Source organism: Ictidomys tridecemlineatus, chromosome 10, assembly GCF_052094955.1.
Source record: "Ictidomys tridecemlineatus isolate mIctTri1 chromosome 10, mIctTri1.hap1, whole genome shotgun sequence".
In the NCBI taxonomy this organism is placed as follows: domain Eukaryota; kingdom Metazoa; phylum Chordata; class Mammalia; order Rodentia; family Sciuridae; genus Ictidomys; species Ictidomys tridecemlineatus.
This window is the reverse complement of record NC_135486.1, coordinates 73,671,182-73,695,809: the sequence shown is the minus strand read 5'-3', so window position 1 is coordinate 73,695,809 and position 24,628 is coordinate 73,671,182. Positions and strand designations below refer to the sequence as shown.

The window sequence follows — 24,628 nt, the reverse complement described above, 5'->3', positions numbered from 1 at the left end:
GTAGTTTGATAGGTGCTCACATTATTTTTCTGATTCAGGCAAAGTCTTTTCAAGCAGTAGGTTTTCAGCATAGAGGTCAGTAATTTTCCCCAGCCCAGGTATGCTTCTACAGCCTTCCACTTGTCCTTGAGCTCTTGCTAGCTATCACCCTTGCTTCCAGAAAGTTGAGTTATTTGTGTGCTGTAGACTGTGAAATCAGAGACAGTCCGTTTCTATGGGAACCAGCTTTATTTAATCCAAGAGGGCAGTGAAGAGTAATCTGTGAATGTTACAGAGGGAGTAAAAAGTTAGCCACACATCATAGCCTCAGTCTGAAATGCCAATTCTTTCACTTCCTTTTTCCCCTTCAGAAACTCCTTTTAATCTTGTGTAGCTCGAGGAATGGCAACATCTTTACCTGACAGACTTCATAAACTCTCTCCTTATCCATCCTCACAATATCTAAAACCTCAGAACAATTTCTCCTCACAGAAAGAAAGCAGGTAGGTACGTGCTACAGTCTTTGTTGTCCCTCCAAGTAGAAATTTCAATACTGGAATATACAGAATGTATTACTTCAACAGAAGGGCCTTGATACTTTGGAGACAAATGGGAAGAAATGAGAATTGATCATTATGAAAGCTCATATTATTCTTCTTGCCTTTATTTCTGGATGTCTATGTTTACTGAGTTACCAGATTTCAATTGTAACTTAAGAATTGGGAAGAAAAATCATATATTTTATCCTAACTTTATATATTCCTATTCACTGTTGGGCCTTCAAAATAATATTAATAGCAATATTTTCTTTCTAGGCCTGCATTTTTTCAACCTAAACTGATCAGTGTCTTTTTTAATTTTAAAATTAGAAAGTGGTTTTTAATTTGAATTGTTTATTAGAAAAGTTCAAAACTTTTAAAAGAAATATCATTTCCTATAGAAACTGATACTTCACAAAATATTTCAGTATAACTCCAAAACAATACTTTATGTGTACTTGATTATAAAAAGATTTATTTTTGAAAAATAACTTAAGCAACTGCCCTATCAAAGAAAGAATAACAAGGGGTTATCATAATCTAGACATTTCCTGAAATTATGGGGATTTGCGAGTATGTGTAATTGCTTTCCAAATGTTTGTTTCAGGAATCAAAAACAACATCAAAAATGTATTAGAAATGTTTTTTTTTTTAAGAAAAATCCTTTCCCAAATATCCTTCCTGTAAATTGTATTTAATTTACCTTAATGGCATTTAAAAGAATTATAAATTGTTTCATCATGACATGAAATCAGAGTACAAATTATTTTATCATGAGATGAAATTAAATCTTAGAATAATATAATAATAGAAAAGAGCAAAAATGTGTCAGCTGATTCATAAATGGAATTAAATGTGAAAATTTTCATATTAAGGACTATATAAGTAGAAAAAAGTTATGGGGAAAACCTTTAAACAACCATGTTTATTACCATAAACACACATATATAATTTTACTTCAAGATTTCCTGAAACTACTTAGAGAATTAATGATGGTCCCCAATGTACAAAACTTTTCAAATCTATTTTTTTCTGGGATACGTTTTATAATTGTTGAAAAGGGATGAGTAAATCATTCTAATTTTACATAAATTCGTACGTAAAGTATCAGAGAGTTATACGTATTTATCAAATTTTCTCTTTTTCTGATTAAAAAAAGTGGAAAGATAACTGGCTTCAGAACAGATCAGGCTGTAATATAGTGCCATCCTGTTTGGACATTGTCCCAAGGGATTTAATTACTGAAAAGCCTCAAGCATATTTGCTTTTACATTATTGGCTTGGCAAATGAGTAGCACCATGTTTTAATAAACTAGATTGTAATTCTTTCAGTTCATCATTTTAGGACTTGCAACATCAAAATATGATTTTCAGGTCCAAGTGTATGCTAATATTTCATAAATAAATAATATTTGCCAATGTTCTATACAGTGACAGCACAGAGCCTGGCAGGCATTAAACAATCATAAAAGTCAACCAATATTCAATAATGGTCATTTGTTAGAAATTTAAGAAATATTATTTGAGAAAGAATGACTATTTAAGAAACATATCCCCAAAGATTTCAAATCGTAGTATTCGCAGTAACTTGTAATAAACTCAATTATGTTCATTCAGTAGGACCAATTTTAGATTTTCTTGACTTTTTTTAAGCATTGTTTTTGTGTGGCTCTTGCTTTGTAGTATTTGTATTCCTAGATTTTATACATTTTTAATTAGCCTTGCTATCTAGCCACATTTAATGTGGTCTATAGCTATCCTTCTAATTATCTTCTTACAACTATTATCAGCCTTTTAAATTTTCTTTGATGTCAGTTTGAAAAGTGACAATACATTTAGGGTTAACTAATATTTTAGCCATTTTGATTACACACTTTGCCTTTTAACCTTCTAGAAATCACATGACCCTCACTTAAGACCTTTGCATAATTACCTATCCAATTTTCTTATCTCCCTCTTCCTTCATATGTTTTTTTTTTCCTTCCCTTAAAGTTCCTGAGTGCAATATAACTGTGGTCACTGACAAAGTCAGGGTAACCTTGTGAGGACTCTGCCCATAGTCTTCACAAGATAACCAATTAATGACTTATTGCTTTAATCTCAGTGTCATGTCCTTCCTAAAAACATCATTATGCCCTTTTCATTCTTCAACTCTTAATTAATTTGGCCAAATTTGCTTTCATTCATTACTTAAGACAGAATAAGATCACATGAAGAATTTAATTCCTAACTTCTTTATGTAGATAGTTCATTGATATCTATATGATAGTTTTCTATCTCATGAAAACATTATTAAATTCAGAAACTTTCCATTTTTTTAAAAGAAGCATGATTATATTTCTATGAAGAAAAGTTGACTTCCGTAGGAATAGGGAGAAATTTTAGACAATACAATTGGGAGTCTTTTCAAGTGTGATTTTATACTCATGAAAGCTCTAAAATTTTTTAGTTCAACCTATAAATCAGTGGTTCCAAAAAATATGGTCCTCTGAAACTTGAGATTCTCCAAGAACCTCTCAAATGTGCTCAAGTTCAAAAATGCTTTCATGGTAATGAAATATCATTTATCATTTTCATGGTTTTGATGTTTGTCCTAAAGTTGCACAGCAATGGGGGATAACTGCTTGAGTTTAAGCCTGCACTGAACTAGGGTAGACATAGAATTCCTTTCAGATAGTCCTAGATAAAGCAGAAAACATTTTAATTTTATTAAAATTTCTTCCTGTATACATCTTTTTAATTGCATGTGTGACAAAATGGGTTGTATCCATTAAACACTCTGCTCATTTGGAATAAGATAGTAATATCACAGAGAAGACTGTGCATGATTGCTTGAGTTGTGAGCTAAACTAACCACATTTTTTTCATAGAAAACAATTTTTACTGGAGGAATGACTGATAAACAAAATGTGGTCTTGTTAGACATTTTCTCAAAATAACAATAAATCTTCTACTTTAAGAAACCACTAACAAACGTTATTGTAATAACAAAATATTAGCTTTCCAGTAAAATTTAGAATTTTAGAAAACATTTCTGACACCAGTAGCTTATGTTTGATTCTTAATGTTTAAGAATTTTTTTATAAAATTGGAGGCAAAAATTATACCATGTGACTTTTTGATATGAGTAATCACTTGATGTATAACTCAGCAAAACAACATTTCCAAATGGAATAATACTTGGTATTACAAAATTATGAATAGGTAAAACTGAAAGGTAGACTAAGGAATTTCAATGTAATGTATATGATTTCATATTTCACACTCCAAATACTCTTCATAACTTAGCACTTGTCTAGTGTGGAGGTTGTAGCAAAAAAATAGTATCCACAGTTATTTAAAGTTATCTATTAAAATAATGGCTTGTAATTGGAACAAATACAATACATACTTGTAATTGGAATAAATCAAAAACAAACACATTTTTTAAAGAAATCATTGTGCAGTTGGATTTTCTTCACATCTTTTTAAAATATTTCAGTTAAAACAGCATATCCTAAAATATCGAATGTAGAAACACATAAGAGAAATTCAGCTGTTGCTTAGTACACTGGACATTAAAGAGATTTGTAACATTTCAAAACAATGCCACACTTTAGATGGAATTTTGTTTGATTGAGATAATTGGTTTCTATAAGAAATATATCTTCAAAACTTCAAATTCTATCCCAGATCTGACCAGATCTTACTACCTTTCTGGCTACCATCACAGCCCAAGGCAACATTACCTCTGGCCTGGATAATTTCCATTTATCTCTGAACTGACCTCCCTTTCTCCATGGCAGGCCTTCAGCCATTCAGAATAGGCCAGATTATACTGCAGCCACAAATATTGCCAAAGGTTCTCATAAAATTGTGTGTGCATAATATAGTTATATAGACTACCTATACATATATACAAATAAATATATTATATATATAGTTCTGTGCACACACATTGTTTTATCTTTTATCTTACATGCCCATCACAGATCAGCTGAGGATTCTCCTCCAGACTTCTTCACTTTGAGATCCAAGCTGTTGTAGCAGCCACAATCTCATAAACTAGTCTCCATGAAAAAGAGAATATTCTAATGAATCTCACAACAGAGATTAAATGCTTCAGCAATAAGTAGCAGGCATAACTCTGCTCTCAAATTCTGACCATAACTAGCAAACTGACTCTATCCAATCACATGTAAGCCAGGGCTAGTCATCTTTGCATATGCCCAGAAGGCAGAGAACCATACATTTTTGGAGAACAGTATAAGAATAAAAGTTTCCCATTTTTAAATTCAAGAAAAGAAAGCTAAGTTGTTCTTTGGACATAACTACCAACCTTTTCAAATGTTTTTAAGCTTTTTCTATTACATCAATCCACTCTAAATAGTTTATTTTCTTGTTCCAAATAATTCTTTGTCTTTTGAATGCATAACTTTAAACAATCATAAAATAATATATTTCATTAAATGTGTAAAGTTACATAAGTGCCACTGAAATTGACCGGAAGAGGTGCTGTATATTTTGAAATTTATAGTTAATTTAAGATTGTACAATTATAATGTAGTTATAGGACACCTCAGTCTTTCTCAGCATTCTTGTTTAAGGTGTGTGTTTGTGTGTAGACAGCATGATTAAGAAATATGCAGCATAAAATTCACCCATTGTAGTTACACAGTTTAATAAATTTTAGTAAATTTATACAATTGTTTAAACCATTAGTACAATCGAGTTTCAGAACACTTCTATAATCTTATAGAAGTTTTATCTGAACCGTTGCATTTACTCTCTGCTCATGTTCTAAGCAGCAGCCAGTTACTGATCTGCTTTCTGTTTCTATAATATTGGGTTTTTTCCCCCTAGGAATTTTAGATATCTTGGCATCCCTCATGCATATAGAAACATAAAATAATGGGCTCCCCCAAATTTACAAACATACTTCAAAGAAACATAAATAGTTGTTCTCAGTATCAATTGAGAACAAAATAAAGAGAAATAAGCTTACCCAGGTGGAATATTTATTAAACATAAAAGGAACTTCCTAACCCCTAGGGAAGTCTTTAACCCCTAGGGAAAACTTTTAGAGGATTATGTAAGATAATTATGAAACTTCTGTGAAAAATATTGGTTATATTTTGAGCAAGGCTGAAAAATAGTCATATCTGAAACACAGGTCTCCTTCAAAATTTTTAGCTATTGTATGATATCCAGAATCACTTGGCACACAAGTTTTATGGCTTAAATCCTTGCTGGATAAGAATAAAGCTATCATGCATCACCAAATTCATACCTGCTGTCACACAGAATTTTAGTACTGTTTTTTCCCAAGTTGTGAAATGAATGAGCAAAAGATACCTCTGACATTACCAAAATCTCTCCACTTGTTTTGACCACAGTATCTTCACTAGCTTTCTTTAGAGTAAAGAAGATTTTGAACTTCAGGTAATTTGAAGGTGTATTATTATCTGTTACTAATGTCTCCTCTTTAAAAAGTTATATTTTCTTATGTTATAGATGTATGGGCCATAATATACCATAATATGCTTCTTTAGGTGGATAAGCATCACACGGTACATGGAATCGATATTCAGAAGGAATGCAAACTGTTACTGTGTTACTCTCATTTGATGTGCATTAGAGAACATGGATTCAGAGAGAGAGAGAGAGAGAGAGAGAGAGAGAGAGAGAGAGAGAAGGAGAGATCTAAGGGAAAAAGTAAGTTAAAGGGAGGGAAAATGTGGAGTTCATTAAAATAAGTTTAGTGCAATCTTTAAGACAGTGTCATTTACTGTATGTTTTACAATATGTCACATGCGGATATTTGTAAGATGGAATTACTTAAAAGAGAACAAGGGAAGAGCAGAAGTCCTGGGGGGTGGGTATTTCATTAATTCCGTTATAAATTTTATAGCACTTTGTTTATTTTAGTGGGCTATAAAATTCTCTCCCTCCTTCCTCCTCAGTTCTTCCTTCCTCTCCCTCTCTTTTCCTCTCATTTATTCTCTTTTTACAATGTTCTCTCTTAAAGAAGATGACAGTTTTCTACCAGCAACTTGAGTAGCCAACGGGATGGTAAATTTTCACCAAATAGCACCAATCAAGGAGTCCATGGAAGCACATGTGACCCTGTGCTGGATGAAGACATCCTCCTAGGACTCAAAGTCATCTTTCTTAAAACTGACAGGTTCATGGTGAGCTGGTGCCAAGACAAATGCAAGCAGAACTATAGCCTGGAAATACTTAAACATATTATTTGAATTCTCAGAAGTATCGTTTTTACTTAAAGTAAACATTGGCATGCAAAGCCAATAGTCTGAGTAATCCGGTCTTGAAGTGTAACTTTATTTGTTATGGGGATTTGCTCAGGGAAGAGAAGGGGAAAAAAATAAACCCAACCCTTCTGCATCTAGTGCAGAGAGAAAATAGTTGTTTCTGCAACACCGGAGACATTATTTGAGGCCATGTAAGTGACACTGCCTCCAGCTACTTCTAACAATTCGCAACTAACATTTGATTTAATTGTTTTTAGCAAAATTCTCCATTGGCACAGGCATCCAGGATGATTATTGCTGTCTCTTTATTAGCAGATGGATACCAAGCTAGAGCAGTGAGAATCCCCACTCAACATCCTGACAGCTGAGCCAGAGTGGATCCCAATTCAAAACAATGAGCTTCCCCTAATTCTCTGATCAATCTCTTGATTGATGGGGGTGATGAGCCAATTTTAATCCAGATGTTATTCATCTGGGGTCTGTGGTGTAACAGTTGTGTAAACCCTCTGTAATTTGTAAATAAAATTGTTTGTGAATGCATGTATAACTTTACTATTGGGGGACCTGAAGCATTCTTAAACTTTAAAGGATCCACAAAGAAATTATTAACCCAAAGTTAGTTTTATGAGAAAGATATTTCTTCTGAATATCTATTCCATGTGCTGTGGAAATACTTATCCACCTAAAGTAGCAAACATGTCTGTAAGACACAATTCTTCCTACCAGGTTCCTCTAACCTTATATCAACTGGATCCTCCTCAACTCATGGCTCCCTGTAGCCTATGGAACAGTCCCAAAGCACTAATTGCACACTTCAGCCCTTAATACTTGTCTCATTCCCAGCCTCAGGTTCTTCTCCACTCATAAATCCTCTCTGTACCAAGAACAGCTGGACATGGGGTTTGCTTTCCCATTATAGACATGCTATAAAGCTTTCCTAAAAATATTGTTCTTTGTTTTTACTAACTATATTCTTTAAGCTGATTTTGTTTTGAAGTTTCCTGATTTGGAGCAATCACTGGTAAATGTTGTCTTTCTGAACTTTAATTGTTCTTTATTAGACTCTTATGCTGTTTCTTTTTCTCATGTTCCTGACTTGAAACTTGTTAGTATCCAAGGTTTTAGTCCTCAGGCCTCTTCTCTTTTCTATCTGTAGTTTGCACCCAGAGATATTGTCCAGACTCTGGTTTCAAGTACTTTCTACAAGTTTGTGATGCTTCAACTTCCAGCCCAAACCTATCTTCTTAATGTACAATTAAAATTCTTATTGCCATCATCTCTTAGATGTCTAGTCAGTGTCTCAAGCTCTCAATGTATAATTACTCTTTTTTTCTATTTGCTCTGGCCAAACACTTTGTAGTCAATCTTGATGACTCTCATCCCCACGTTGCATATCATGGTAACTTTACTTTCCAAATACATCCCAGGTTACCTCTCTAACTCCACTACCATCATTTCTTGCCTGGACTTCTAACTAGTGTCTGCTACTAATTTTGCCAATTTCAATTTACTTTTGATAGAGCAGCCAGGTGATCTTATGAATGTAAGTCACATCATCTACTCCTGTTTAAAATATATCATCACTATCAACATAAAAGCTAAAGTCATTTGTGGAATCTATCACGCATCACTTGATTTGATCCTCCCCTTATTTTTCTGACCCACCCGCTAGAACTTCTACCTTCTTTTGAGATCTCAGCAACTTTCTTTTTAAGATGAAACTATAGCAAACCATTTGTATACTTTTAAAATATGCTATTCTAAAATTTTCAACTCAGAAAGGCAGTTGTAAAACACTTGAAACTCATATGCTGGCATCGATTACAGAGTTGTGATGACAGAATATAATTTTCTGCACTCAATAAGATCATTCCTTCACACAGTAGCAAACGTGTCTGTAAGACACAATTTTTCCTCTGTAATAAAAATTGCAGAGACAGATTGGAGCTGGTAAATGCCTCCAAGATGAAAAACTTCTGATAGTAGAAGCTCTGATAATGGTGCATTCCCATTTTCCATGCTACTGGTGGCAATTGATTACTTTTGGAAATAATCCAACCATGAATAGAAGAGTTTACATCATTCCGTGGATGGAGTCGACAAGATAGAGGGTGGAATAAAACAAGCCCTCCAAGTCCCTGAATTACATGAGCTCCATTAGGTAAGCATCACATTAGAGAGTGCCTTCCTCTGATATTGTGCAATAGTAATCTTGCCTAACATGTTTGTTTTGTCATTGGCCAGCATTAAAATAAATGTGAGAAAGTGAGTGACACATTTGTAGTATTGACTGCAGGCAACAGGCATGGTGATTCTGTGGCCAGAAAACAAAGCTTGGAATCAGAGATCTAGTTTTATTCCAGGTGCAACTTACTGTGTGGTCTCAATGAGCTGCCTCTCCTCTCTGTACACCAATCTCCTCGTTTATTCTTTTTTGTAAAAATCAAAAGGGAAAATGAACATATAGTACTTTGCAAACTATAAATCATTGTAAAAATGCCAATTGAGCCATAGTGGATGTTTTCTTAAAGTCAAAACCAAACAGTTTTAAGAAATCTAGTTACATACCATATTGGCTTCTTAACCATTAATGATTATAAATGAGACCAATGTAATATCTAGTTTCATCACCTGAGTCCTCTGAAAGAAGACCCTATATTTCAATTCCTTAACTACTGGACTAGGGACAATTCTCATAGAGAAATCAGAGAAGTATAATACATTTTTTCCTTAGTCCATTGAAGCTGACTCCTGATAATGAGTACTTTCATTTGATGTATTCACAAGTTATGAATCAATATTTCATTATACATCGTTTGCCCAAATTGACATCAAGCTTACCCATTTATGTTTTCTCCTCGTGTATCTTTTCATTAGTCAACTTCTAGCTATCTAGTACTTTTTATGTGGCCCATCATTTCATAAATATTATTAAAGGTTATTTTGAAAGCCCACTGTAAGTTTTTAAAATACATTAGAATATTTAAAAGGACATATTTATAATTTGGGATTTTAATTTGGTATTATATAAGGTGGCTGCTAACTATTACTAATAAGCCACAAGTCTCAGTGTAATCAATGCTTATTTCTAATTCATGCAGATTCTGATGTGAATATATACACCTGACTCTGCTGAAGCCTTTCTCCCAAAAGGTGACTTGGGGACCCAGTTCCTGTAATATTCACATTTCATATTTTAGTTTAGTTGGGTATTACTCTTCCTGATTTAATTCTTTTAGCTTTCCCAGTCCTTTATGTTCATCATCAGGGCAGATCCTTGTGTCTTCTGCATGTGCATTCCTGAAAACCAAGGTGCAACCCCATAGGCTCCTGTACATTTGTTTTGATCTTTCTTCTTTAGTCCCTGTTGCCCCAGAGATATTCTCCACACCATACCCATTCCACATGTCAAATTACTCTTTTCTTGTGTTCAAAATCTAGATTGCAGTAGCAAATTCTTTCATTGTTTTTCTCTTCCTTCTGCAATATATTCTTCCTGGTCCTGATGAGTTATGCTGTCCCATGGCTATGAATCACATGGAGATTAGCTATAAATACATGCACTCATACATACCACGTGCTACACCATCTGAACATCCAGCAATTCTCTTCTCAAGCATTACATATTCATGATTACTATGTTCATGCAGGACAGCATGGCCATTGATAATTTCTCATTGCTGAAAAGTTCTTCAGAAGGCCTTTTTCATCCTCTATGGAAATGTAATATGTCTCCTGTGAAAACATCGGTTATTTTTATGCAGAATTATGTTTATGTCCCTTACAAGTTACAGGGACATAAAGAGACAGCTGTCAGGTAATGGAAATACTATATATAAAATGGATTTCATGGGGTGAAAATGTTTCCCTACTAAACAATACATCATCACCCTCAATATATGTTTGCAAGATACTTTGAGATCCTTTGGAAAGTTATATAGGTAAAGAGGACTTTTTTCTGTAATCATTTAAAACCAAAACAACATTGTTTAAAATGTGTGTTCTTGACAAAAAGATTGAGTTGAAAGTAGTAGCATTTTCATGGCCAATTTTTGAATTGAGCTGTTCCTTAGAAGTAGAGCAACAGTACTGAAATAGTGCTCTTTTGTTTTCCCAGGTGTTAGAAATCCCTCCCGGCTTACCTGGCTCTATGTTTACTCCATCCTTTGGATCATTAATAATGACAGTAAATAAAACCCAAGCTAGGAAGCTGCTTCTTTTAATCTGACAGGTACTCACTAAGCAGTCACGCCTTGAAATGAAGAAATACCTCCAGCTAGAACCTCCTGTATTTCTCATGTAGTAACTAAGCTCTGTAGCAATACAATTTATTTTTATTTAATTGTTAGGGAAGAGGCTGGGTAAAGAAATCCACAGTCCCCCCAGCCCCATAGCCTTGGGCACTCTCTGTCAATGCCACCCACCCTCATTCTGCTTGCTGCTCAGTTCTTAGATGTAAACTTCATTTAGTTTTGTTTGGTTTAAACATTAGTTTATCATAAGAAATACATTTTAAGGAAAATTAGATCATTGGAAAGAAAAATATTCCCACTATCCAGAGATAAATGACACATATCAATTCAATAGGTTTCATAAAAGTTTTCTATGTGTAGAATGACAGGAAGATTTTGAAAATACACAATTTTCTCTCCTAAATGAGGGTTGTCTGATTTTACCCATTTGGATTCATAGGTAGTGAATTCTTGATAACAACAGCCAATCAGTCACAAGCAGCTCTATTAAGAAATAGAACCTCAGCAATATTGACTGTTCCGTCAACTTGTGTGCCCCTTTCTAGACCTGCTTCCTGCATTGTCAGGAATCTGCATTTCTTTTCATCTTGTTGCATTGTATTCTTTAGTGTTTTACAAAATATATATGAATATCTACATAACATATTATTTTTGCTTGCTCTTAAACTTTAAAGAAGAATGGTATGAACTGAATTGTGTCCCCCCAAATTCATATGTTAAAACCTTAACCCTAAATGTTCCATATGTGGACATAAGGTCTTGAGGATGTAATGAACACTAAATGAGGTCATAAGGTTGGGGAACTAAGCTGGCAGGACTATGGCCTTATGTTGGTGGGAGCGTAAATCAGTACAGCCACTGTGGAGAACAGCAGGAGAATGCCTCAAAAAACTAAAAACAGATTTACTATATGATCCAGCTATCTCACTTCTGATATATAGCACCAGGAAATTATAGCAGTACACCAAGAAGATACTTGTATTTCTATCTCCTTAAACAGATTTTTAAAGTTACTAAATTACTTGTAAGATACTATTCAAAATAGCTAGGATATGAAAACCACCTAGATGCCTGTTAGTGAATGGATGGATAAAGAAAATGTGCAATATATGGACAAAGAAGTAGTATTCAGCCATGAAAAGAACTATATCCCGTCAGTTTCAGCAATATGGATGGAACTTAAAGATACTACATTAAGAGAAATAAGTCCAACACGGAAAGATAAATATTGTATTCACTCTGCCTCCGTCAGTGCATGTTTTTCTTTTTCTTTTCTTTTTTAGTCAGTGGGAATGTAGAATAGTGATGACTAGAGTCTGGAATGGGTAGTTTGGAGGGGCTGAAGGGAGGTTGGATAACTTCAAAACAGGGTCAGACAGAGCTTAAGAATTCTAATGTTCCACAACATAACTATCATTCACATTAAGCTTCATACATTTTACAAATAACTAGAACCTTTGAAGGTTCATAAGGAGAGGGAAATGTTAATTACCCTGGTTTGATCAGTACATACTATATGCATATACTAAAAATTTCATACTATATCTTATAAAAATAAATGATTATTTATGTATTAATTAAAAACTTATAGAAACCTGTCTAAGGAGATGGGAATGGTACCTACCCTGATTTGATCATTACACACTATGTACATGTATCAAATTATTTCACTGTATTCTATAAGTATTTACAATTAGAATAATAATTAAAAAAGAATGAATGCCACCTTCCCACTGTATGTGAGGACACAGTGAGAAGGTCTCTGTCTGCAAGCCAGGCATCACTCATAGCAACTGAATCTGTTGCTACTTTGATCCTGGGCTTCCCATCCTCAAGAGCTTTGAGAAATTTTTCTGTTGTTTAAGACACCTAGTAGGTATTTTGTTCAACAGCCCAAGTACACTAGGAAAGAGGATACCACTTCTGTGTTTCACTCAACACTGTGTAACTCATGCCAACACTGTAGGGTAATGTATGTGGAGGTTCACAGCTGTACATAGCTTGGTCTTGACATCTGTATGGGATTGTATTTTTCCATCCTCATGTTGTTCTCAGTATTCTGCTTTTATAAACATTTTACAGATCTTCCCCTTAATCAGTATCTTTACTAATACTTGGTAATACTATATTTTTTCCCAACTAGATAGAGTGAAATTGCATCTTTTGTTACTTTAATATGAAGGTAATATGCTAATATAAAATTTGCACCTATGGTTGTTATACCAATGAGCTATATTCCCCAACCCAGTCCTTTTTATTTTATTTAAGATAGGGTGTTTGTGTGTGTGTGTGTGTGTGTGTGTGTGTGTGTGTGTGTGTTTATGATACTGGAGATTGGACTCAGGGTTTTACTAAATTGCAAAGCTGACCTCAAACTTGAAATCCTCCTACCTCAGCCTCCCAAGTAGCTCACGTTACAGGCATGCATGGATGTGCCCAACTCTAAAATGGTAATCTCTAGATAAAAGTTTATAAAAATTGTAATCATCAATTAATACAACTGATCTTACAGTCAATTCCAACAGTGTGTGGGAATATTGTTTACATTATATGACCCCTCTGTAAACTTGGGTTTTCTTTTTCATATAACCCTGTAATACCCATGTATATTTGCAGAGTATGCTTGCTTATCTGACATTGTTATGGTTTGGATAAGAGGTGTCTCCAAAAGCACATGTATGAGGCAATGCAAGAAAGTTTAGAGGTGAAATGATTGGGTTGTGAGTCCCTTAATCCAATCAGTGCACTAATCCCTAGATAGGGATTAAATGAGTGGTAACTATAGGGATAGGGTGTGGCTGGAGGAGGTGGGTCATTGTGGGGCATGCCTTTGGGGTGTATATTCTGTCCATGGTGAGGGGAGCCTCTCTCTCTCTGCTTCCTGCTGCCATGTTCTGAGCCTCTTCCACATACCTCCTCTACAATGTTCAGCCCCTTTTTAAACCCAGAGCAAAGGAGTTGGCTACTATGAACTTAGACCTCTGAAATCAACAACCCCCAAATAAAATTTTCTTCCTCTGATTGCTCTTATCAGTTTTTTTTTTCTCACAGTGGCAAAACAGCTGACAGAAACAGAAATTATGGGCAGGGGTTGTGGCTCAGAGGTAGAGCGCTTGCTTCACATGCATGAGGCACTGGGTTCAATCCTCAGCATCACATAAAAATAAACAAAATAAAGTTATTAAAAAAACAGAAATTAAACAGAAGAGAAATAGTTATTATGATGATAATTATGGTATATATTATAAAGAATACAAGGGAATCTACTTAAGAAAGAACAAACCAATAGGAATGTGAACATAAATTCACAAAAGAAAAATCCAGATGAACAAGTTTTTTTTGTTGTTGTTATTTTGAGTCAGAGACATACTAAGTTAATTAGGACCTTGCTAAGTTGCTGAGGCTGGCTTTGAACTTGTGATTCTCCTGCCTCAGCTTCCTGAGTCACTACAATTACAGGTATGCACCATTGCATCTAGCTATTTTTTTTTCAGAAAACAATATACTATATGACTTTACTATTGTTAAATTTTTAGGTTAAACAAAAACAATGCTTAAAATGATGAATACTTTTAGGTAAGATATCACCTAAGTACACTCACAGATACTCATTAAAATTAGGTTATTTGAAATACACAAGAATATTATAGCAACATAAAAGAACGGGAATGTTGAGGATTTCTGTTAAAAATAGTATTAACATAACCTGAATAGGGGGTGGGGAAGGAGGTACCCTCCTCAAGCTCACAAATACTCAAACAGAAATTAATGCAACTAATATTTTATATCAAATTGTTTAGAGTAATACTATGAAAATATACTGGATTGCCTGTGTATTACAAAGTGAACACTTCAATCTAATAAGGCTAAATGTAAAGGATCACAATCATTTAGAAGAAAATATGGCTAGATTATTTCATTTTTAAAATTAGCATATGTATTTATTGTGGATTTATTATGTTTTGAGTCAGAAATACGTTCCCAAAGCTCCTGTGTAGACAGCATGGTGCCTAATGCGGCAAGGTTTAGAGATGGGGATTTGAGCAATGATTGGATCATGAAGGCTCTGACCTCATCATTGGATTAATCCATTGATAGCAAGAAGAAAAAAAAATTATGATGAATATGAACCATGAGGTATCATAAGGTCATGTCAAGTAAAATAATCATTATGATATTAGGTGGATCAGAAGGATTTGCACAATGTATTTTCATAAAAGAAGCCAAGATACAGAAAATCATGCATATCCTGATATCACTTTCAAAAAATATAAACTTCCATATGATGAGGTAGCATATTTTTGTGTGTGGTGAATATTTGTGGTATGTGTGGTATGTATATGTTTGCAGTATGTAAATGTGTGGTATGTTGTATATGTGCTGTGAATGTGGTTGCATGTGGTGTGGGAGGTGTTGTGTATGTGGTGTAGTGTTTGTGTGGATGTATGGTGTGTGTGGTTTGTGGTGTGCATGTGTGGGGAGGTGAATGTTGTTTCCTAGAGCTACTAGCTGAAAAGAAAGAATTTTTATGCCCCCTGGGACTTTGAAGCTTCTCCATTTCTCAGTTCTGGAAAGTGATCCTCAGGTTAAGGTGACCCTATCATATCAGTGAACAGTCCTGAGGTGGCAAGACTTTACTTTGGTCTAGTTTTTCCTAAACCTCCAGCCAGACAAAGCAATGCCAAGGGGTGCCATCTATGGCAAGAAAACGTGCTCCAGGTAGAAAAATCCCTCTCTCCTGGGCCCACACCCCATGGCACCCTTTATTCCTCCATATCCAGTACTAACAGGTCTTACAAAGCCTTCTCTGTTCCTTCCCTTTAACAACTACCTACAGAGGGTGCTGAACTGCTGCGTGCATGTAGTAATGTTCAATACACATGGCTTATTCTCTACAGAGTAAAGCAGAAATTCCTTTAAAAATCTATGGTTAATGAATGCCTCCCATAGTTCCTAAGTTAATGGGGTTTTACCAGTTTTTCTTTTTCCTTTTTGGATATTTCTTTTCATCTTTGAGAGAGAGGGGGCAAGTGCCTGTCTGCTCATACATGGCCATCTTTCATCAAAACACATCTTCCCATGTTCAATACCTTAGAATGACTCACTTAGTGTGAAATGTAACACCTTATCTACGTTACCTTTTCTCAAAATGTCTCTGTGTTTTCTTCCACTAATGAAAATACCACTGCTTAACCCCGATACTGTCCAAGCACAAACTGCATGGCGACATTTGACAGCTATTTCTGAGAGCTGTGAGATTTGTGAAGGTAGCACAGAGTGCTTTCTCGTGGCCTCCACGACAGGTCTGCACAAAGGGCTAATTGGGGCTTATACAATTGGCTGACTTGCCCATAACCTCCTCCCAAAGGGACCTCCAGAGGCACCTCTGTGGCTGCCCAGGGTTTCATCTCATCGAGCTGCAGCCACAACAACGCTGCTGCTAGCTGACAATGCTTGCTGCAAAATAACCTTAACCCTTAAGTCTTAAGGATAATTTAATTTACATCGATTTTGTGATAGGTGAAATAATTGAGATTAGAAGGGCTCTGTGACACCATGTGGCAGTTCCTTCTCATATTTTGTTATCAAATCATTGTACCATGTCACATCTGTTCTGCAGATGGTTGAGTCCCACTGAGGGCCTTCCAGGAGTGAACCAAAGTCATCTCCTCTTGGGTATTCCAGTGCAAACCAAAATTGAGAATTCTTGCCCAACACTGAAATAAATACGTGATTAAAAACAATCTGGAAAGACTTCTTAACCTTCATTTATGAAACTGGACTTATGATTAAACACCAATTTAGGGTCTGGGAAAATAAATTTTGAAATATTTACTGATTATTATGAGTGTGCTTGCCTGCAACCCAAATTTTCCAGGTGGATTTAGGTTTCCTCCCAATTTCAATAATCAATTATAGAAGGAAACACAACATGGAAAATCAATTTGGAATACGATTTTAACCTTGGCAGCATCACAGAAAGTGTAACATTAGGACTACACAAGAATGTTTAACAAATTTCGAAACAGAATTGTTTTTCATTTTCCCATTGAATTATATCTTTTATCCAAGTGTTTTATTGTTTCTTTCTAGCAACCTTCAAAAACCTGATGGCAATTCTTATTCTACCAGAATCTTCATTTTAATAGTGCCATAACTCTGGATAAATTAAATGTAAACATAAGGCCTAAAGTATGATTAATACATTTCTCTTACATAGATTAGACATAGTGCACGAAGTTTTAGGAATACCCTGAAATGTCTGCAAAATCAAAAGTGAAGATTATACACACCCATACACACACACACACACACACACACACACATATTCTTAAGAATATATGTATTTGTACATGTATATACTCTACTGATTAATCAAATGTATATATAGGTATGTATACTTTAATTGAGATTATATAGCCATATTAAGCTCAGATAAATATATATTTCAACACCCTATAATATTAATCAAAATAGCAGAAAGTCATTATAATCTTTCAGCATCAGAATACTATTTGAACATGTACTATGTGTCATGGATTAGTGGAAGAAAAAGAAAATATATTTATATTTTAAAAATCAATGTGATAGGGCTGGGGCTGTGGCTCAGTGGTAGTGCACTTGCCTGGTATGCGTGAGGCACTGGATTCTATTCTCAGCACCCCATATAAATAAATAAAATAAAAGGTCTATCAAGGACTAAAAATATATTTTAAAAAAACAATGTGATAATGCTGACATGGGGATACACACATGGCAAGGGCATCAATATAACCCAAATCCATGCACTTAAAAATTCCAAGACCAAAACTGATCACTGAATTCATGAGAGACCCAAGAGTGGGTGTGAGTTAGTGATGATCAAGGTCCAGTGAATACATAAGTTATGTTTCTTAATTTTGAACATGATTTTTATTTCAATATTCATAGAACAAGGCAGCTCCCCATCCACTCTACCAAACTAACTGGAAAACAATGGCAATAGGTCAGAAAAGTTCCATTAGGACATCAGAATTGGTTAAAGAAAACTGTTAGAAATGATTTTATTCCCTTAAGGAAGATTTTGTCATGGCTCTCAGTAATTGAAATTTTTCTATGCTTGTTAAAGAATCATTAAAATAGCCATTTCTTCATCAATTAGAATCTTGCTGCCAGATTGTGTGACATTTCATGAACCAGCTTTAATTTGTTACACATTGTTCCCGGAAGGTGAGATGAGATTTCAGGGGCTTGTGTGGTAGTGGAGAGATGTATTTCACACTACTACTCATGGTCCCTTTCTAGTAATTCAAGTAGAATGGCATGATCTTGATTAGTTAATCTTTCTACATCAGCATTTTCAGATGGCACTTCATAAAATTTTCACTACAATTAAAAATGCAATTAAAATGGATTATCTAAATCAAAGTCAATCTTTAATTACTGCATACTGTCTAGATCTTTACTTTGCGATAGAAGAGATAAAATTCTAACAATTGCCGTGCTAATGCCTTCATTATTAAAAACATAATAATACCAGTCTTTTGAGGCTCATCTCATTTCCTATCAGTTCTTTTTTCAGGTTGTCATCAAGAAGTTTGCTTCCTTTAACAACCATGCCTACTTAGTCCTGAGCAGGTCTTTATGTGTTTCCCCTGAGAAAATTATATCATACAAAGTTCACCTAATTAGTCCAACTCCTTTGATACAAAGAGAACAAGTGCCTTGATTCTGAATTTTTCTGAGCTTTTTAAATTTTTTTTCCTCTGTTGTTAACTCTTGCAAAAACTATTAAAAAAAAAACATTTAAAAGAAACCCTTCGCAATTCCACTCACTGACACATATCCAGCTACTTTCCAAGTTGCATCTTGTTTTTTAAAACATGCATTATTTCACATGCAACTTTTGCATTTTTTTGACACTGCCAATATTGGATAATGAAGTAAAATCTTGTGGACTTGAGAGTCAAAGGATCCTAGTTTCAATGTGAAATAACATCTATATGTAACAACTATGGAGAAGCTACCCAGTTATACGAGCCTTTATTTCCTCACCTGTAATACAAGGGTGACAAAGTACATACCTTCAAATATAGTGAAACTTAAAAATTATTTATGTAACTTTCCTATTGTACCATAGGTGATCAATGAAGAAAGGCTATTTGTATTATGTCATAAACATTTTCCAAGTTATTAACTAAACTTTATGACTATCAAGATAGCATCTAAACCTAGGCATGTATAAATATTAATCAATCAAAAATCCTAATTGGTAGACTCTGACATAAAAGACAGTGGTTTTTCATCTTCTCAATATTAGCATGTAAGTGTTTAGTTACTATTTTAAAGCACCTAACCCATATCTGATGTTAAGTACATGTAATCATGAAATGTCTTCTAAAAAATACCTAACAGGATATGGGATTGCATCAATCCTTTATAAAGGCAATTAAATTTAACTAATCTTTACCTCTGGCAACTTAAACCACAGCCAACAATGATGCAGACTGTTATTAAGAGATAAAAATAAATATCTAATAAATTAGTTAAATATTATCTTCGTGTTTAATAAAAGACCAAAAGATTTTGTTGTGATAAAGAGCAGGAAAATAATTTCTGGACCTGCATATCAGTGATAACCCTAACTCTTTTATGACAGAAAGAAGGCTTACCAAGCAATATGGAAATTCTGAATGCCTCTTGTTGTATTGAATGCAGAAAAGTGGAGTAACCTGCAAGTCATACAGCTTAAATAAAAAAAGGAATGAAAACTTCAAACTATGATGCAGACTACGAGGGAACTAGTCTGGTTTGTGCAGTGTTGCAAATGACACGGTGGAAATCAAAGGCAACTATGTCCATGTAATGGCCAGTAACTACAAAAAGATCAACATAAACATGGGGAAGAAGGTGTAGACAGTGCAGTTACAGACAGTCAGGGGGGTACATCTAGAACTGTGCACTCTGTAAAACTGAAACCTTCACTTGGTCCAAGTTCATGATGCCAATGAATTGATGCTAGTCTTCCCTAGACTGAAGAGGTCTGTTGGTGAATTTGGAAAAGGGCATTTGGAAGTCTCACAAGGTGCAAGATTACTCATGCCTTTGACAGATGCCAAAGATTGGCTTTATCTATTTCAGTATTGGATTGTCACCCCTATGATATGAGAGAGCTGCCTGGGAGCCAAGCTGACTATAAGCTAAACATTACCTATCTTTTCAGTTTCACTGCTGTTGCTCTCACAGAAGAAACGAGATTGTTTACTCCCAAAGGCTGTATTTTACTAGTAAACATAAGGTCTTTGATTTACTTCCAAACAGCCTACCATTCATCACAGCCCATCACCATATCAGCAGTTGTGCTGTTTTAAATGTGGTGTGCCAGAGGCTATGTAATGTTTATTGTATCTAGATTGAATCTAGAAAGAAAAACTTTAATTTTCTTGTAGGCATTGTTCTGAAAATAAAAACCTTTGTTTCAAATTTTCTGTATCTCCATGAAAGATTTTCCCCCTATAGTTGTGGAATATGAAGTCTGTTACATCACATATAATAATCTTTGACAAAGATTAAAAGCATGAAGTTACATGTCTAGATATAAGAGCTTGAGAGAGGGAGGATGAGTGAATGATCCTGTGGTTGTGCCAAGCATAAAGCAATTCCAACTTATGTGATTCAAAAATGTGGAATGTAGCATGATGGAGTAATTGGAAGAATTATTACATTCTGGTCAAGTATGACATCTGTCCTGTCCATTCTCTTCCTCTCTCTCTCTCTTTCATGGTTTAAGGGTGAGATTGAATTTGCCAATATGCAGTTATTACTTTGAACTCAATTTTCAGGTTTAAACTAGTTATAAAATCATAAACGTTGAGGATTAGTAGAACATTTCCCCCAGAGATCTGAAAATCTGCCTCAATTTTTAAATGGGACAGACACTTTCTTTGTTTTACTTTCTTTTTACATGATCTTTGGAATATTTTTAAAGACATTAGCATTTTCATATAAAGGCTTTGTTGAAAAAATATTTTTCTCACCATCACTTTTTTTAAAGGAAAATATAAATTCCCCTAAAGCTTTTCAAATTTCATATAATTTACTTGTTTACCAATTACCTGAAGTCAACTGTATATGAACTTTTTAACTTCTTCCACTTGAAATCCAGGGCATAATAACTACAGGAGAGGGCAATGGGAAACCCAATATTATGGTTCTACATCTAAGTAAATAGATAATTAAATAGGAGAATGCTGAAAGAACTATTTATTATTCCACATTTAGTCCTAAGTAATATTTGACTTTTTAATATAGATGTACTTACTAGAAGTGATGTGCAAACTGAATTTTTAGAAAAATTACTTGAGCTCTAAGAAAAATAAGTGTTCTGCAGGTCGGTTAACTGTGTGTCTTTATAAAGCAAACACTGCCCCGCCTTACCTTTTTGTTTCTATACCATATTTTATAATATAATTTGCTTCTGAGAAATGTAAATAGGTTTTGGATCCTTCTCTCTACCTGCCTTCTGGATACTTCTTTCTAGGGAATCTCATCAAGTCTTATTACTTTAAATGGTACCAGGTGATCATTGACATCCAAAGTTTTATCTTCCTGAATTCTACTCTAATCAATATAATTTATCCATGACCCATATTCCTGGGGATGCCTAACAAGATTCACCAATTTGACATGTTAAGATGGAGTCTGGGGCATTTAACTTGCTAGAATCTATTTCATCCCATCAACAAGGGGCCACTATGCAATCCCTTGCTCAAGCAAAACTTGAGTGGTAATGTTGATCTCTCCTTTTGTCTCTTCCTCCTCTCCCCCATTCCTTCCACACATATGTAAGTTTACCTGCAACAGGTGTCCTGAAAACTCTCCCATCCATCAGTTCAAAATCTACTGGAAATCACCATTACCATCTTTTTTGGACTACTACAATAGCTTTCTTTCTGGTCTCCTGAATGTTCCTATTACTTTCCACCTTGCAGAAAAACAGTAAGATCACACTGGTTGAAATACAATATGTTTATACAAATTGTGCATGTGTGGTGCTATGGCCTTCTCATCTCTCAGTTGAGACCATTAATTCAGAAACCAGACCATCGGGACAAAGAAAAAACAAACAGACATGCATAGAGAATAAAAGGTGGGGTCAGGTGGTTCTGACAGCCCCTTATGGGAGAAGATTGATCCAGAGCTAGCTCATTATTTATTATATCAGTTTCGTCAAAAGGTTATTTGTGAGAAAGTTTCAGCAAAGCAAGCAATCTGAAGGACGCAGGACTGATGAGACATTCAGGTCATTTTATTTTGATCATGTATCTCTGAGATTTGGTGTCTGAACTCAAGGCCTCTACTAATAACTCTGTCCTTTTCACAGAGTTTTCTCTGGCTAGTGTCACCATAGCAACTGGGCTATCTTGACTTGCACTTTTGCATAGGCAGCTCCCAGCGCAAACATAGTCACGAGATGATCAAAGGCCATGATTTAAATCATCATTATTTGTATACACACACACACACACACACACATCCTGTTAAAATGGAAGGAAAATAGAACTTTTTAAAATGAAATCCAGCTAGTAAAGAGACAAATAGAGGAATGTTTTTAAACTGTGATGATTAGCAGTAAATGTATCTAAATATGTACTGAAGTAATGTTAGAGAGTAGAGTATAAATGCTTTGACAAATTAAATATATGTAGAGATGGACATACCTAAATAAAGCTGCTAAGTATGGGAAGAGAAAATTAATTAGTTTATTGTTATATATCATAGCAAGGTTTCACCGGATACTACTGGATCATTTTGTACAATTCCTCACAAAAGGAATCAGAAAAATGGCAACTAGAAGGATTAGGAGAAGTAAATTACAAAATAATTCTAAAATTTTTGTATCAAATTATAGATGTTTCCCAAAGGAGGAAGAACCAAAAGAAGACAAGAACATTCATAAAGAGAGCTATTATTGGTGAAATCTAAGAATCTAGAATTTGAGGATCAAAGTGATGAAACAGAGTGGTAACCCACTGATAAAGCAAGCACACATGACCCCTGTTAATAATGACTCAACAGATACATGCACATATACTTTTGAGCACACACACACAAACACACATCAAAAATAGAACAGACATGAAAGCTGTTTTCTACAGTGCAATACCAATTAGTAAATGTAGAAGAAAAATCATTATTTTGAAAATGTTTTAATAATTACTGAATTAGGAGTCAGCATATATAAAAACTGTATATTAAGGGGAATGAAAAACTAATTTTTAATTCTATGTTTTCTGATTTAGACTAATAAATACAGAAATTAATGAAAATATTATTAAAGTAAAAAAGGAGGGACATCACTTTGATAGTAAAAATAAGCAGGGGAAAGAAAGGAAGGGATTAGAAAAGAAACGAAAGGAAACAAAAGGAATAATAAAGAAAGAATCTGTCTTGGATCAAAGATGAAAGTACAAGTCAAAATCGCTGAATATTTAGAAAACAGTGACTATAAGAGCCAAAGAGATACAAGAAAAGCACAGATCACCAGAAATATCACAAGATTGTCAATAAGAGAAATATTAATGTTCAAATCCAAAAGTTATAATAAAATCAATAAAGGAAAGGAAAAGTAAAGGATTAATAAAGATAAAAGATGATAAATCCAAAGGATCTTTGTGGGTGAATATAAAACAAAGTCTTGGTGGATCATCCCTTTTATTATATTCTGTCTTTAATAAATTTCTTTGCTGTGAAGTACATTGTATCTGACATTAATATAGCCATTCCTCTCTTCTTTTGATTAACATTTGAATGCTACATTTTTTTTTCCATCCTCGACTTCCAGCCAACTATATCATTATCTGTGAAGTGAGCTTTCTATAGTCAGTTTAGAATTGGGTCACGACGCAAGAAATACACTACTCAATTTCAAATGCTAAAATTGTCAAGATAATATGGTGTTAATGTAAAGGCACTCGTGTTCATTGATGGACTGGAATTTTAAAATCCAGAAATAAATTATTAAACTTAGAGACAATTAATTTTTCAAAAAGTTACCAAAACAATTCAACAGAGAAAGGATAGATTTTTTCTAGTAAATGGTACTGGAACAATTAGGTCTGTATGTTAAAAAATTATCTGGAAAATATAAAAATGGGCAAAAGTCAAGTAGTCATTTAGCCCAAAAAATAATACAAATGGTCCAATAAGCATATGAAAACATCCTCAACATCATTAAAAATTAGAGAAATACAAGCTAAAATCACAGAGAGACCAGTATGCACTCCGTGAAATGACCGTAATTAGAAAGTCCAGCCAGGATTTGAGTGGTTGAGGGCAAGCAGTGAAACTTGAATACTCATACAGGGTTGATGGGAATGAAAGATTTGGGGGAAAAAAAAACCTTGATATTTAAAAAAATAATTTTGGGGGGTACTGGGGACTGAACTAAGGGGTATTTGACCCCTATTTTGATTCTCAGCCCTATTTTGTATTCTATTTAGAGACAGGGTCTCACTGAGTTTCTTAGCGCCTCACTTTTGTTGAGGCTGGCTTTGAACTCGCAATCCTCCTGTCTCAGCCTCACTAGCTGCTGGGATTAAAGTTGTGCACCACTACGCCCAGCATT

The 24,628-nt window shown here is 34.6% G+C and overlaps 1 long non-coding RNA gene across 1 annotated transcript in view; it reads left to right on the top strand.

Moving 5' to 3' along the window:
* Positions 1–302: 302 nt before the first annotated feature.
* Positions 303–24,628, top strand: part of LOC144367034 (uncharacterized) — a 35,847-nt gene continuing 11,521 nt past the window's right edge. Inside the window, exon 1 of the long non-coding RNA XR_013426238.1 lies at positions 303–482. This is a non-coding gene — a long non-coding RNA (uncharacterized LOC144367034). The remainder of the gene's footprint in view (positions 483–24,628) is intronic.